General features: G+C 42.3%; 1 protein-coding gene across 1 annotated transcript in view; it reads right to left on the bottom strand.

Annotated features, from left to right (window-relative positions):
• Positions 1-13,015, bottom strand: part of LOC139407678 (rho GTPase-activating protein 39-like) — a 148,924-nt gene that overhangs the window by 95,773 nt on the left and 40,136 nt on the right. The window lies entirely within an intron of this gene.

Raw genomic sequence — 13,015 nt, 5'->3', positions numbered from 1 at the left:
TACAGAACGGCAGGCAGGCAGGCTCAGGGTCAGGGCAGGCAGAATGGTCAAAACCGGGAAAACTAGAAAATAGGGACTAGAGAGGAAAAACAGGAGTACGGGAAAAACACTGGTAGGCTTGACAAGACAAGACGGACTGGCAACAGACAAACACAGGTACAAATGCACAGGAGATAATGGGGGAAATGGGCGACACCTGGAGGGGGGTGGAGACAAGCACAAGACAGGTGGAACAGATCAGTGTGTGTGTGTGTGTGTGTGTGTGTGTGTGTGTGTGTGTGTGTGTGTGTGTGTGAGTGAGTGAGTGAGTGAGTGAGTGAGTGAGTGAGTGAGTGCACAGCTGGAGCCCGCGGCATGTTATTGGTCCCCTGCCCACACTGTTGCCATGAAGCTCATGGCAAACACAGGGATGAGTGACAACACACAGGGAGCAGAAGTGACATCCCAGTTCCACACACAATGCCCTTCACCACACACAAATGAGCACACAATCCTTAGAGGGAGCAAAATGCAGGATGCATGTTTTGAGTTTGTACTTTTGCTCCTGTTCCTTTCTGACCTAGCCTACATATTTCCTGTATATTGCAGTCTTCAAAGTAGATTATAGTGCTGTGTGCATTTAGTCCGTGTGCATGTACAGTATTTTATGTTGAGCTGTTGTGCTGTTGTGCTGGGTAAGGCCATTAAATAGTGGTATTTTATAAGATTACTAGAAAGAGTAGCGGTTGGTTAATCCCTGGGGAATAGAGCAGCAGAGCACCCAGCCTGCCTCAGCATCTAGTCCCTGATTACTCTCTACTTTAAAATGGCCCTCCTCTCCTCTGACATTTAGATTGGAGTCTACTACTGGCTCCCCACCCAGGATAATAGGACTACAGAACAGATGAAGACACAAATTGTGCCCCAAAGGATTAACAGATACTCAAAATGTTGATTTCTTCACAAAATATTCAAATTAACATTATTTAAGAACATTTGATTTGTGGTTTACAGGATATCCACCAAAAAGCAACCATATCCTCTATAAATTAAGACAGTAAATAAAAAACGTGTTTAGTTTACCTTCTTAGATACTCATCTTTTAAGTTGTACCTATGGCAGTGGATAAGAGGTATGCAAAAGTGTTTGTGCTAAACCACCACAAGGGTTGGCTGGCGGAATGAATTAAACATAGTCTCAAAGTAAATCTGAAACGGCACTGTTCACAAATTAGCATTGAAATGCATTAAAATGATGCGAGCCTACCAGATGAGCTAAATTACTTTTATGCTCGCTTCGAGGCAAGCAACACAGAGGCATGCATGAGAGCACCAGGTGTTCCGGACGATTATGTGATCACGTTTTCTGTAGCCGACGTGATAAAGACCTTTGAACAGGTCAACATTCTCAAGGCCACGGGGCCAGACGGATTACCAAGACGTGTACTCAGAGCATGCGCGTACCAACTGGCAAGTGTCTTCACTGACATTTTCACTGAGTCTGTAATACCCACATGTTTCAAGCAGACCACCATAGACCCTGTGCCCAAGGAAGCGAAGGAAACCTGTCTAAATGACTACCGCCCCGTAGCACTCACGTCGTTAGCTATGAAGTGCTTTGAAAGGCTGGTCGTGGCTCACATCAACACAATCATCCCAGAAACCCTAGACCCACTCCAATTCGCATACCGCCCCAGCAGATCCACAGATGACGCAATCTCAATCGCACTCCACACTGCCCACCTGTTTCCCACCAACTGCTTGCCCCACTGGTTTTAGTCACATGTTCTGATTTAGCTACCTAGCCAACGTTAGCTACTTATGTCATCATGAACGCAAGCACATGGCCTGAATTACATATCTGCGCCAACTGTCTTGCTTTTTGCAGATTGCAGATTTCGGAAAATAAACTAAATAAGCCCACTAGCTAAGATTATAGGCCCAGACAGTAACAGTGTTATTTTCGTATCATGGACGAGTGTTCACATTAGTGCCAGTCCAGTGCTAGCTAAGCTAACTACCTTGCTGGCTACATAGCTAAACTAACTACCTACATTGCTGGCTAGCTAATGTTAACTAAGTGAGAATGTGATGAGGACAGGGCTGCTTGCTTGCTGAAGTGTACTTTTGATTATTTCATTATTCAAATATGCTGGCTGTGGCAAGCTACTCACCGTCAAACCACCATGCCTACTCTCACGTTGTGACCGATGTTCAATGAGCCGCTCATAGAGCCCCCTCTTCAGGCAATCATTGACTTTTTTTTTTATGAACGCAAATGGAGCAGATGTAATTGTTTATTCTATGTATAAAATATTGGCGCTTTATCTGTCGAATAAAGACCGATACAAATATTGGCTTATATCGTCTGATAATACTGGTCAACAGATTTATTGTTAGGGGTCTAGTAGAGTGTTTGAAGGAGAGACAGGGAGAAAGATGAGACAGAGGAGTGTGTGTTTTCTAATAAAGACTAAACGCTTGGCTGTATAGACACACAATCTCACAGCACTATTTATGGGGCTTTTAATTGACCACAGTTAGCAAGGGTGAACGGGACAGGTGACACCGACACACATTCTTTAGTAAGGCTGCGGTGTGAGCTATGTGAGTGTGTGTACCTTCATCTGAGGAACACAGGCCTGAGGAGCTGGGATAGCAGTGTGTGTGTGTGTCTGTATCCAATATCCGCTCTGCTGTGCCCTATCCATATAATGGCATCATGCCACATTTTTGGACCTGGTAGGCCTATAGCTTGTTATGTCATCTTCCATGATGTAACTAGATTGCTGTAAAAGGGACTCCCAGTATAACTGTTAATACTCTGTCTTTATTCCCCCCCAACCCCACTTTACCGAAACCTAAAAAGGATTACTCTCCCTTGGCTGAGCAAAATGAGGCGCGGCACCACAGCATTACTAGAATGAATGAATTAGTCCATTCTATACAGTGTTGTTTTGTTGTTATGTGGGTTAATTGGCTTAATCTGTGCCCCTTTGAGCCTAGGAGGAGGGATGAAGGGGGCTCTTTGGTGGTGTTTTGTAGCTGGTGTACCGGGGGGGGGGGGGGGGGGGGGGGTTGGCTGAGCAAGGAAAATACAGACTCTGAATTTACTGGGAAATGCGAGAATATTGACAGTCCTCCCCTGGGGACAGTGGGGCTGTGGGAGACTGGGAGGTTACGGAATTAGAACCCTGTGGTTCTGGAATAGGATGCTTCTAGTTCTATTCATTCACACCCTCAAATTGGAGAGAGGCTAGACAATAGAGGAAGTTCATCTCCATACATAAGGATACGTTTTAAGTGAGAAGAAGGCATTGGTCTGAAGCCCCAAAAAATAAAGGACATTCACATGAGCACCACAATGCCTACTTCACCGATGCTCTAGCAAGGTATTCCAGCACACAGCTTTGACCTACTACAGTGGCTATGTTGGTCTACTACGTCAAACAGCGTGTAGGCAGGCTGCTTAGGATTTAAACCTTCTCAAAGGTGCTCCCACAATAATGTGATTTGTACTGCATACAAGGTAAAGTATTGGATTCGTCACACACCATATTAAGACATTATCCTATTCCACTACCTTTTAAAGCTTGTTTGTAAAAACCTGTTTTTTGCTTTGTCATTATGGGGTATTGTGTGTAGATTGATGAGGGGGGAAAACTATTTCATCCAGTTTAGAAAAAGGCTGTAACGCAACAAAATGTGGGAAAGGGGTCTGAATACTTTCCCGAATGCACTATAACTGGCGTTTAGCCTATATTTATGTAATTTAGAAGTTGAATGAACACTTTCTGGTGCCTCCCTCATGTCAGCATCGGTGTAGACATGAGAGGCTTTAGCCATATAACCCACCCTATAATTTGACATGTAGGCTAATTATTTATGTACAGCGCATTCAGAGAATATTCACACACCCTTTTTCACTAGGCTACACGCAAAACCCCATATGTCAAAGTGGGATTATGTTTCTCGGAATTTTTACAAATTAATTCAAAATGAAAAGCTAAAATGTCTTGACTCAATATGCATTCAATGCCATTTGTTACGGCGAGCCTAAATATGTTCAGGAGTACACATTTGCTTAACAAGTCATGTAATAAGTTGCATGGACTCACTCTGTGTGCAATACTAGTATTTAATATGATTTTTAAAGTCTGCTTCATCTCTGAACCCCACACATACAGATAAGGTCCCTCAGCAGAGCAGTGAATTTCAAACACGGAATCAACAACAAGGACCAGGGAAGTTTACCAATGCCTCACCTATTGGTAGATTAGTAGAAATACAAAAAGAAGACATGTAATATCCCTTTGAGCATGGTGAAGTTATTAATTACACTTTGGATGGTGTATCAATACACCCAGTCACTACAAAGATACAGGCATTCTTCCTAACTCAGTTGCCGGAGAGGAAGGAAATCACTCAAGGATTTCACCATGAGGCCAATGGTGACTTTAAAACAGTTACAGAGATTAATGGCTGTGACAGGAGAAAACTGAGGTTTGATCAATCACATTACACATTACTGCAGTTACTCCAAAATACTAACCTAACTGACAGAGTGAAAAGAATGAAGCCTGTACAGAATAAAAATATTCCAAAACATGCATCCTGTTTGCAAAAAGGTACTAAAGTAACAATGCAAAACAAATGTGGCAATTCACTTTTTGTCCTGAATACAAAGTGTTATTATATGTGATGTATTGGGTTTGTCCCAAACACATTACTGAGTACCACTCTCCATATTTTCAAGCATAGTGGTGGCTGCATCATGTTATGGGTATGCTTGTAATCGTTAAGGACTGGGGAGTTTTTCAGGATAAAACATTTGCGGAATGGAGCTAAGCACAGGCAAAATCCTAGAGGAAACCCTGGTTCAGTCTGCTTTCCACCAGACACTGGGAGATGAATTCACATTTCAGCAAGTCAACAACCGAAAACACAAGGCCAAATCTACACTGGAGATGCTGACCAAGAAGACAGTGAATGTTCCTGAGTGGCCGAGTTAAAGTTTTGACTAAAATCTACTTGGAAATCTATGGCAAGACTGGAAAATCGTTGTCTAGCAATTATCAACAACCAATGTGACAGAGCTTGAAGAATTTTGAAAAGAATAATGAGCAAATGTTGCACAATCCAGGTGTGGAAAGCTCTTAAGACTTACCCAGAAAGACTTACAGCTGTAATTGCTGCCAAAGGTGCTTCTACAAAGTATTGAATCAGGGATGTGAATACTTATGTAAATGAGATGTTTCTGTATTCAATTTTTTATACATTTTCAACTATATGAAACACTTGTTTCACTTTGTCGTTATGGGGTATTTTGTGTTGATGGGTGGAAAAAAAACCAATTTTGAATTCAGTCTGTAACACAAAAAAATGTGGAATGAAGGCACTATACAATACTATACATTTCTGCAAAATTTTATTCCAATGTTGGCCTTTTTAGAGGCAAATTTCAAATGTGAATTTCTGGCTCAGTTGACAGACTGACCCATTTAGCTATTTCAGTAGTAGGCTACTCTTATTGGCCTTTTAAATCAGTGTGAATGACCCAGGTCCTACAAATAGACCCATGTTGGCGTATCAAAACATAAAAAATATACAGTACCAGTCAAAAGTTTGGACACAGCTACTCATTCAAAGGTTTTAATTTTACATTTTGTAGAATAATAGTGAAGACATCAAAACTATGAAATAACACATACGGAAGGAATCATGTAGTAACCAAAAAAACAAATTGTCCTTGCCTTGATGACAGCTTTGCACACTCTTGGCATTCTCTCAATCAGCTTCATGAGGTAGTCACCTAGAATGCATTTCAATTAACAGGTGTCCCTTGTCAAAGTGAATTTGTGAAATTTCTTTCCTTAATGCATTTGAGCCAATCAGTTGTGTTGTGACAAGGTAGGAGTGGTATACAGAAGATGGTCTTTTAACAAATAGGGCTTAGTCAATATTATGTCAAGAACAGCTCAAATAAGCAAAGAGAAATGACAGTCCATCATTACTTTTAAGACATGAAGGTCAGTCAATCTGGAAAATTTCAAGAACTTTGAAAGTGTCTTCAAGTACAGTCACAAAAACCATCAAGCGTTATGATGAAACTGGCTCTCATGAGGACCACCACTGGAAAGGAAGACCCAGAGTTACCTCTGCTGCAGAGGATGAATTCATTAGAGTTAACTGCACCTCAGATTGCAGCCCAAATAAATTCTTCACAGAGTTCAAGTAACAGACACATCTCAATATCAACTGTTCAGAGGCGACTGTGTGAATCAGGCCTTTATTGTCGAATTGCTGCAAAGAAACCACTACTAAAGGACACCAACAAGAAAAAAACTTGCTTGGGCCAGGAAACACGAGCAATGGACAATAGACCGTTGGAAATCTCTCCTTTGGTCTGATGAGTCCAAATTTGAGATTTTTGGTATAAACCGCCATGTCTTTGTGAGATGCAAAGTTAGTGAACAGATGATCGCCACATGTGTGGTTCCCACCGTGAAGCATGGAGGAGGAGGTGTGATGGTGCTTTGCTGGTGACACTGTCTGTGATTTATTTAGAATTCAAGGCACACTTAACCAGCATGGCTGCAAGAACATTCTGCAGCGATACTGCATCCCATCTGGTTTGCGCTTAGTGGGACTATCATTTGTTTTTCAACAGGACAATGACCCAACACACCTCCAGGCTCTGTAAAGGCTAGTTGACCAAGGAGAGTGATGGAGTGCTACGTCACATGACCTGGCCTACACAATCACCTGACCTCAATCCAATTGAGATGGTTTGGGATGAGTTGGACCGCAGAGTGAAAGAAAAGCAGCCAACAAGTGCTCAGCATATGTGGGAACTCCTTCAAGACTTGGAAAAGCAGTCTTCATGAAGCTGGTTGAGAGAATGCCAAAAGTGTGAAAAGCTGTCATCATGGTAAAGGGTGGCTCCTTTGAATAATCTCAAACATAAAACATATTTTGATTGGTTGGTTTTACATGATTCCATACATGTGAAATTTCATAGTTTTGACGTCGTCGCTATTATTCGCTATTATTCTACAATGTACAAAATAGCAAAAACTTTTGACTGGTACTGTATATATTTACATTTTTGGGATGGTTTCAATTGCACTTCTGGACGATTTAGGGAAGGTGATGAAAAAATATTGAGCCCTGTATGTTGCAAGCTAGCTAGCTAACATTGAGCAGAGTGTCGCAGAGGTGAGGACTCATAGTTTCTCTATCATTTTACCCTGATATTTTTCTCTTTCTTCCTCTCCCTCTCTACATCTCCCTCTTTCTGCTCCCTCTGACCAATGAAAGCCCTTTATCTGCCTTCACAGTATTGTCTTCTATGACTCAGAAAGAGTGTGTGTGTCTATGTAGGCCTACATCTTTTTACATGGTTGGGTAAATGTGCTAATTTCCCTATGCAGCCCAAACTGTGTGCAAATCAGGGCTAATGTTAACCTATTCCTCCCTCTCTCCTCCCTCCCTCTACTGTTCTCCTGGATGGCCTCTGATGCTACACCTGCATGTTATCCCTCCCCATCCCTCCCTCCATCCCTGCCCCATCCCTCCCTCTATCCCTCCCTATGATCCTCTGAATGGCCTGTCTAAACTCCATCCGAACAGTGATCGCCGAGCGCTGCGTTGGAGCTTTTCCCATTGACTTAATACCAGCTGTAATTGCTTGATTGAATGACAATCAGCTGTCTGTCCTGTCCTGCAAGCCCTGATGAGAGACCACTTAGTTAGCGCTCCAGAGCATATTCTAGTCTGCACTAGCGAAACAGTCCCATAGCCTAGCATCCGTTTCGTCAGACCACTTCCGTACTGAGCGTGCGTCACCGGTACTTCCTGTTTGAGCTTTTATTTGTAGCAGGAGGATAGAGTTATGGTCTATTTTGCTGAAGGGAGGGCGAAGGAGGGCCTTGTTTGCGTTTCTGTGGGTAGAATAAAAGTGGTCCAGAGTTTTAGGACCTCTTGTGGCGCAGGAGACGTATTAAACCACCTTATTTTTTTGCTATTGTATCGTTTTGGTGTCACTTTGATATCGAGTATCATGAAAATATTTTTTTATATATCAACATAAAACAATGAAAAAGGCGGCCAGCAGCCCATGGCGCAATTTCTCTGTTATACTAATCTATAATGAACCTTTGGCTGATCAGTGGACAATGGCCGGCCCCCAGTTTTCTGATAGGCTGAGCTGAGGTCACGCAAAGTCACATTCAAATTCACACGCGACATCATCAAAGAGACCTGCTCCGACTCTGTCATCAGTTAACAGAGTCGGAGAAAAGGGTGCCTATAAAAAAAGCAAAGGGTGCCTATAAACAGAAAGAGAACATTCTACATTTTCACATCACTCAGAACTAGAGCTGTGGTGGTCCTTACATTTTGTGAGCCGGTGATTGCCATTCAAATAACTGCCGGTCTCATGGTAATTGGCTGTTAATTAACATAATACAATTGAACATAGCTGAATAAAATAGAAAATATATTTTTCCCCCAATTATTTTTGAGGGAGTGCATATCTCTAGCTGTGTATAGTCACCGAAAAACGATATGAGGGGAAAAAGTCAGTCACTCTCCCACTCCTCCAATGGCATGGCATGAAACAGTGAATCCTGAACGGAGGCAGCAAACAATGAACCAGGCCAGCTGTAATTTACAACCTGATGGCAATATTGTTTGGACTACCAAGAAATGTATTGGTGAATTATATTAATCATGCATTGAACTGCATCCATCTATTCTGCCAACAATGCCTTAGTGTATGTCATGGAATGTTGAGTCAAATATAACCTATTTTTAAAACCTGGGAATAGCATAAACAGGGAATGTGATATTTTTGACTGATATTATAATTGTCTGTTTGTTTCATATCTGCAAAGTAGTTCAAATGCTGTCAGTTCCACTTTAAACTTTAGATTAAAGGTTATTTTGTATGCTAAACTTGAAATGTTTTTTTGCAATGGGAAGTTTTAGTTCGATTGGGAAATGCTTAATTAATGGTTGTGTCTTATGACTGGAACCTACTGACTTATTATGTCCGAGTTTATGGACTGCTTATCCTTTAACATCATGCTGTGTGTGACTGCTGTCTTTCCATTGGACCTATACTGTGGTGTAGTGGTACTTTAACATCATGCTGTGTGTGACTGCTGTCTTTCCATTGGCCCTATACAGTGGTGTAGTGGTACTTTAACATCATGCTGTGTGTGACTGCTGTCTTTCCATTGGCCCTATACAGTGGTGTAGTGGTGCTTTAACATCATGCTGTGTGTGACTGCTGTCTTTCCATTGGACCTATACAGTGGTGTAGTGGTACTTTAACATCATGCTGTGTGTGACTGCTGTCTTTCCATTGGCCCTATACAGTGGTGTAGTGGTGCTTTAACATCATGCTGTGTGTGACTGCTGTCTTTCCATTGGCCCTATACAGTGGTGTAGTGGTGCTTTAACATCATGCTGTGTGTGACTGCTGTCTTTCCATTGGACCTATACAGTGGTGTAGTGGTGCTTTAACATCATGCTGTGTGTGACTGCTGTCTTTCCATTGGACCTATACAGTGGTGTAGTGGTGCTTTAACATCATGCTGTGTGTGACTGCTGTCTTTCCATTGGACCTATACAGTGGTGTAGTGGTGCTTTAACATCATGCTGTGTGTGACTGCTGTCTTTCCATTGGACCTATACAGTGGTGTAGTGGTGCTTTAACATCATGCTGTGTGTGACTGCTGTCTTTCCATTGGACCTATACAGTGGTGTAGTGGTGCTTTAACATCATGCTGTGTGTGACTGCTGTCTTTCCATTGGACCTATACAGTGGTGTAGTGGTGCTTTAACATCATGCTGTGTGTGACTGCTGTCTTTCCATTGGACCTATACAGTGGTGTAGTGGTGCTTTAACATCATGCTGTGTGTGACTGCTGTCTTTCCATTGGACCTATACAGTGGTGTAGTGGTGCTTTAACATCATGCTGTGTGTGACTGCTGTCTTTCCATTGGACCTATACAGTGGTGTAGTGGTGCTTTAACATCATGCTGTGTGTGACTGCTGTCTTTCCATTGGACCTATACAGTAGTGTAGCGGTGCCTGGAGAACTGGGTAAACTCTAATTTAGCCAAAAAGTTCCCAAATGGAAACATTTAAATGAAATACTGTAGAATTCCATTCATTCCTATGGAGAACTGTTCTTACTGGGGAGTGCCAATATGGCCGACCCGGTGGTTTCGGTATCTCCCTGATTCAGAAGAGGTGGGTTAAATGAGGAAGACACATTTCGGTTGAATACATTCAGTTGTGCAACTGATTAGGTATCCTCCTTTTCTTTCCTTTCCAAAGCATCTCAATGGCCAATACATAGCATCAGCAATACAGGGTTTAAATACATAAAACCATTTTTTAGGACATTACATTTACTGTTTGATGAATACATGGCTCCTAGCAGTGTGTATTAGATTTAGATTTAGCGATCTAAATGTGTTTTGAGTCTCCACTTCCTCAGGTGTTGAACACCCAATTAATTAGCCTATGATATTAGTTAGTGCACATAAAGATGTATGTAATTCATCTCGATTGAAGAAAAAACATAATCACTGGATCTGTTAGCACGTCAACATATCGTGAATCATGCCTTCCCGGACGTGTTAGATAAAACAAGTTATTTCTTGAACACCTCAGTAGTCTATTTATTATACTTCTTAATAAAGCACTAGGAATAACTTCATACGATGGTCTGACCAAATCATGGACTGGTGCCACCAACTGTAAAAGTTAGTGGCACCAGTGGAAAGTATTAGTCTGGAGCCCTGTAAAGGTCTAGTAATTCATAATTAGGGTAGGTGTTGATTAAGGGAAACACATATGACAGGCACTAATTTGCAATATAGCCTAAGTCGTTACCTTGGCTTTTATAACATAGTGTATATGGCTTAAGCAGACAGGCATACAGACAGACAGACGAGAACAAGAAGAAGCAAAGAGTGTCAACAGAGAAGATACTGAGACAGACAGTCAGCACAACAGCAAGGCAAACTAAATGGCTAGAGTATAGGCACAGTTATAGTGGTGAGTCTTATCTCCAGTGGTGGTTTTACATATTTTAATTTGTTTTTAAACATGAGCTGGATAAAAAAAAAGAGGATATGGGGCCTCCCGAGTGGCATAAGAGTCTAAGGCACTGCATCGCAGTGCTTGAGGCGTCACTACAGACCCGGGACCGATACCAGGCTGTGTCACAGCCGGGCGTGACCGGGAGTCCCATAGGGCAGCGTACAATTGGCCCAGCATCGTGCGGGTTAGGGGAGGGAATGGCCGGGGGGGCTTTACTTGGCTCATCGCGCTCTAGCGACTCCTTGTGGCAGGCCGGGCACCTGCAGGCTGGTTTCGGTAGTCAGCTGAAAGGTGTTTCCTCCAACACATTGGTGCGGCTGGCATCCGGGTTAAGCGGGCGGGTGTTAAGATGCACGGTTTGGCGGGTCATGTTTCATAGGACGTTGGGGAGTTGCAGCAATGAGACAATATCATAATTGGATATCATGAAATTGGGAAGAAAAGCGGGGTTTTAAAAAATGATATGATACAACAACAAAAAAGAGGACTGTGTCTCGCCAGTCACGGGTACAGAAATAGTTAAGAAACGCTGTACTGTACTGCCCAATGTTATGTTTCAGCACTAGGGGAGAACCGGGACGGAAGTAGCACTTTTTGTATCTTTCCTATTTACTCAGAGATTGCTAGAATTAGAGACACCATATTTTATAACAAACAAAGTATAAAATACAACATGCAACAATTTCTAAGTTTCTACTAAGTTACAGTTGATATAAGGAAATCAGTCAATTGAAATAAATTCATTAGCTATGCATTACCATGCTGAAACATGAGGTGATAGCAGCGGATGAATCGCACCTCAGGATCTCATATATATCTGTGCATTCACATTGCCATCGGTAAAACGCAATTGTGTTCATTGTCCGTAGCTTATGCCTGCCCGTACCATAACCCCACCATGGGCACTCTGTTCACAACATTGACATTAGAAAACCGCTCACCCCATCTGCCCAGCACAGTTGAAAACAGGATTCATACGTGAAGAGCACACTTCTCCAGCGTGCCAGTGGTCAGCGAAGGAGAGCATTTGTCCACTGAAGTCAGCTTCGACGCCGAACTGCAGTCAGGTCAAGACCCCGGTTGAGGAAGACGAGCAAGCAGATGAGCTTCCCAGAGATGGTTTCTGACAGTTTGTGCAGAAATTCTTTGGCTCGTCTCAGATCATCCTGCAGGTGAAGAAGCTGGATATGAAGGTTCTGAGCTGGCGTGGTTAAACGTGGTCTGCGGTTGGGAGGATGGTCGGACTTACTGACAAATTCTCTAAAACTAAGTTGGGAGGCAGCTTATAGTAGAGAAAGTAACATTCAATTCTCTGGCAACAGCTCTGATGGACATTCCTGCAATCAGCATGCCAATTGCACGCTCCCTCAAAACTTGAAACATCTGTGACATTGTGTTGTGGGACAAAACTGCACATTTTAGAGTGGACTTTTATTGTCCCCAGCAAGAGGTGCAGTTGTGTAATGATCATGCTGTTTAATCAGCTTCTTGCTATGCCACACCTGTCAGGTGGATGGATTATCTTGGCAAAGGAGAAATGCTCACTAACAGGGATGTAAACAAATGTGTGCACAACATTTGGGAGAAATAAGCTTCTTGTGCATATGGAAAACATCCGGGGTCTCACATTTCAGCTTATGAAACATGGAATTATATTATATTTTTGTTCAGTATATGTTCTATACCATTAGCAACTGTAATTACATTTCTTGGTTAAAAGATTTGAAATGAAATAGCCCGAGAAGGGAACTACCACAACGTTACTTTTGTGCCTGCTGGTGGGGCCGAATTAACACAGGCTTGGGACAGAAGTAACGGCAGGCGAGACAATATCAATCTTATTTCCATGTTCATGGTATGTAATGCTCGTTACTTTCAACAAATGTACTATCGGCCATCATTTTAAGTTTGTGTC

Source organism: Oncorhynchus clarkii, chromosome 4, assembly GCF_045791955.1.
Source record: "Oncorhynchus clarkii lewisi isolate Uvic-CL-2024 chromosome 4, UVic_Ocla_1.0, whole genome shotgun sequence".
Lineage (NCBI taxonomy): Eukaryota > Metazoa > Chordata > Actinopteri > Salmoniformes > Salmonidae > Oncorhynchus > Oncorhynchus clarkii.
This window is presented reverse-complemented; position numbering and strand designations above follow the sequence as displayed.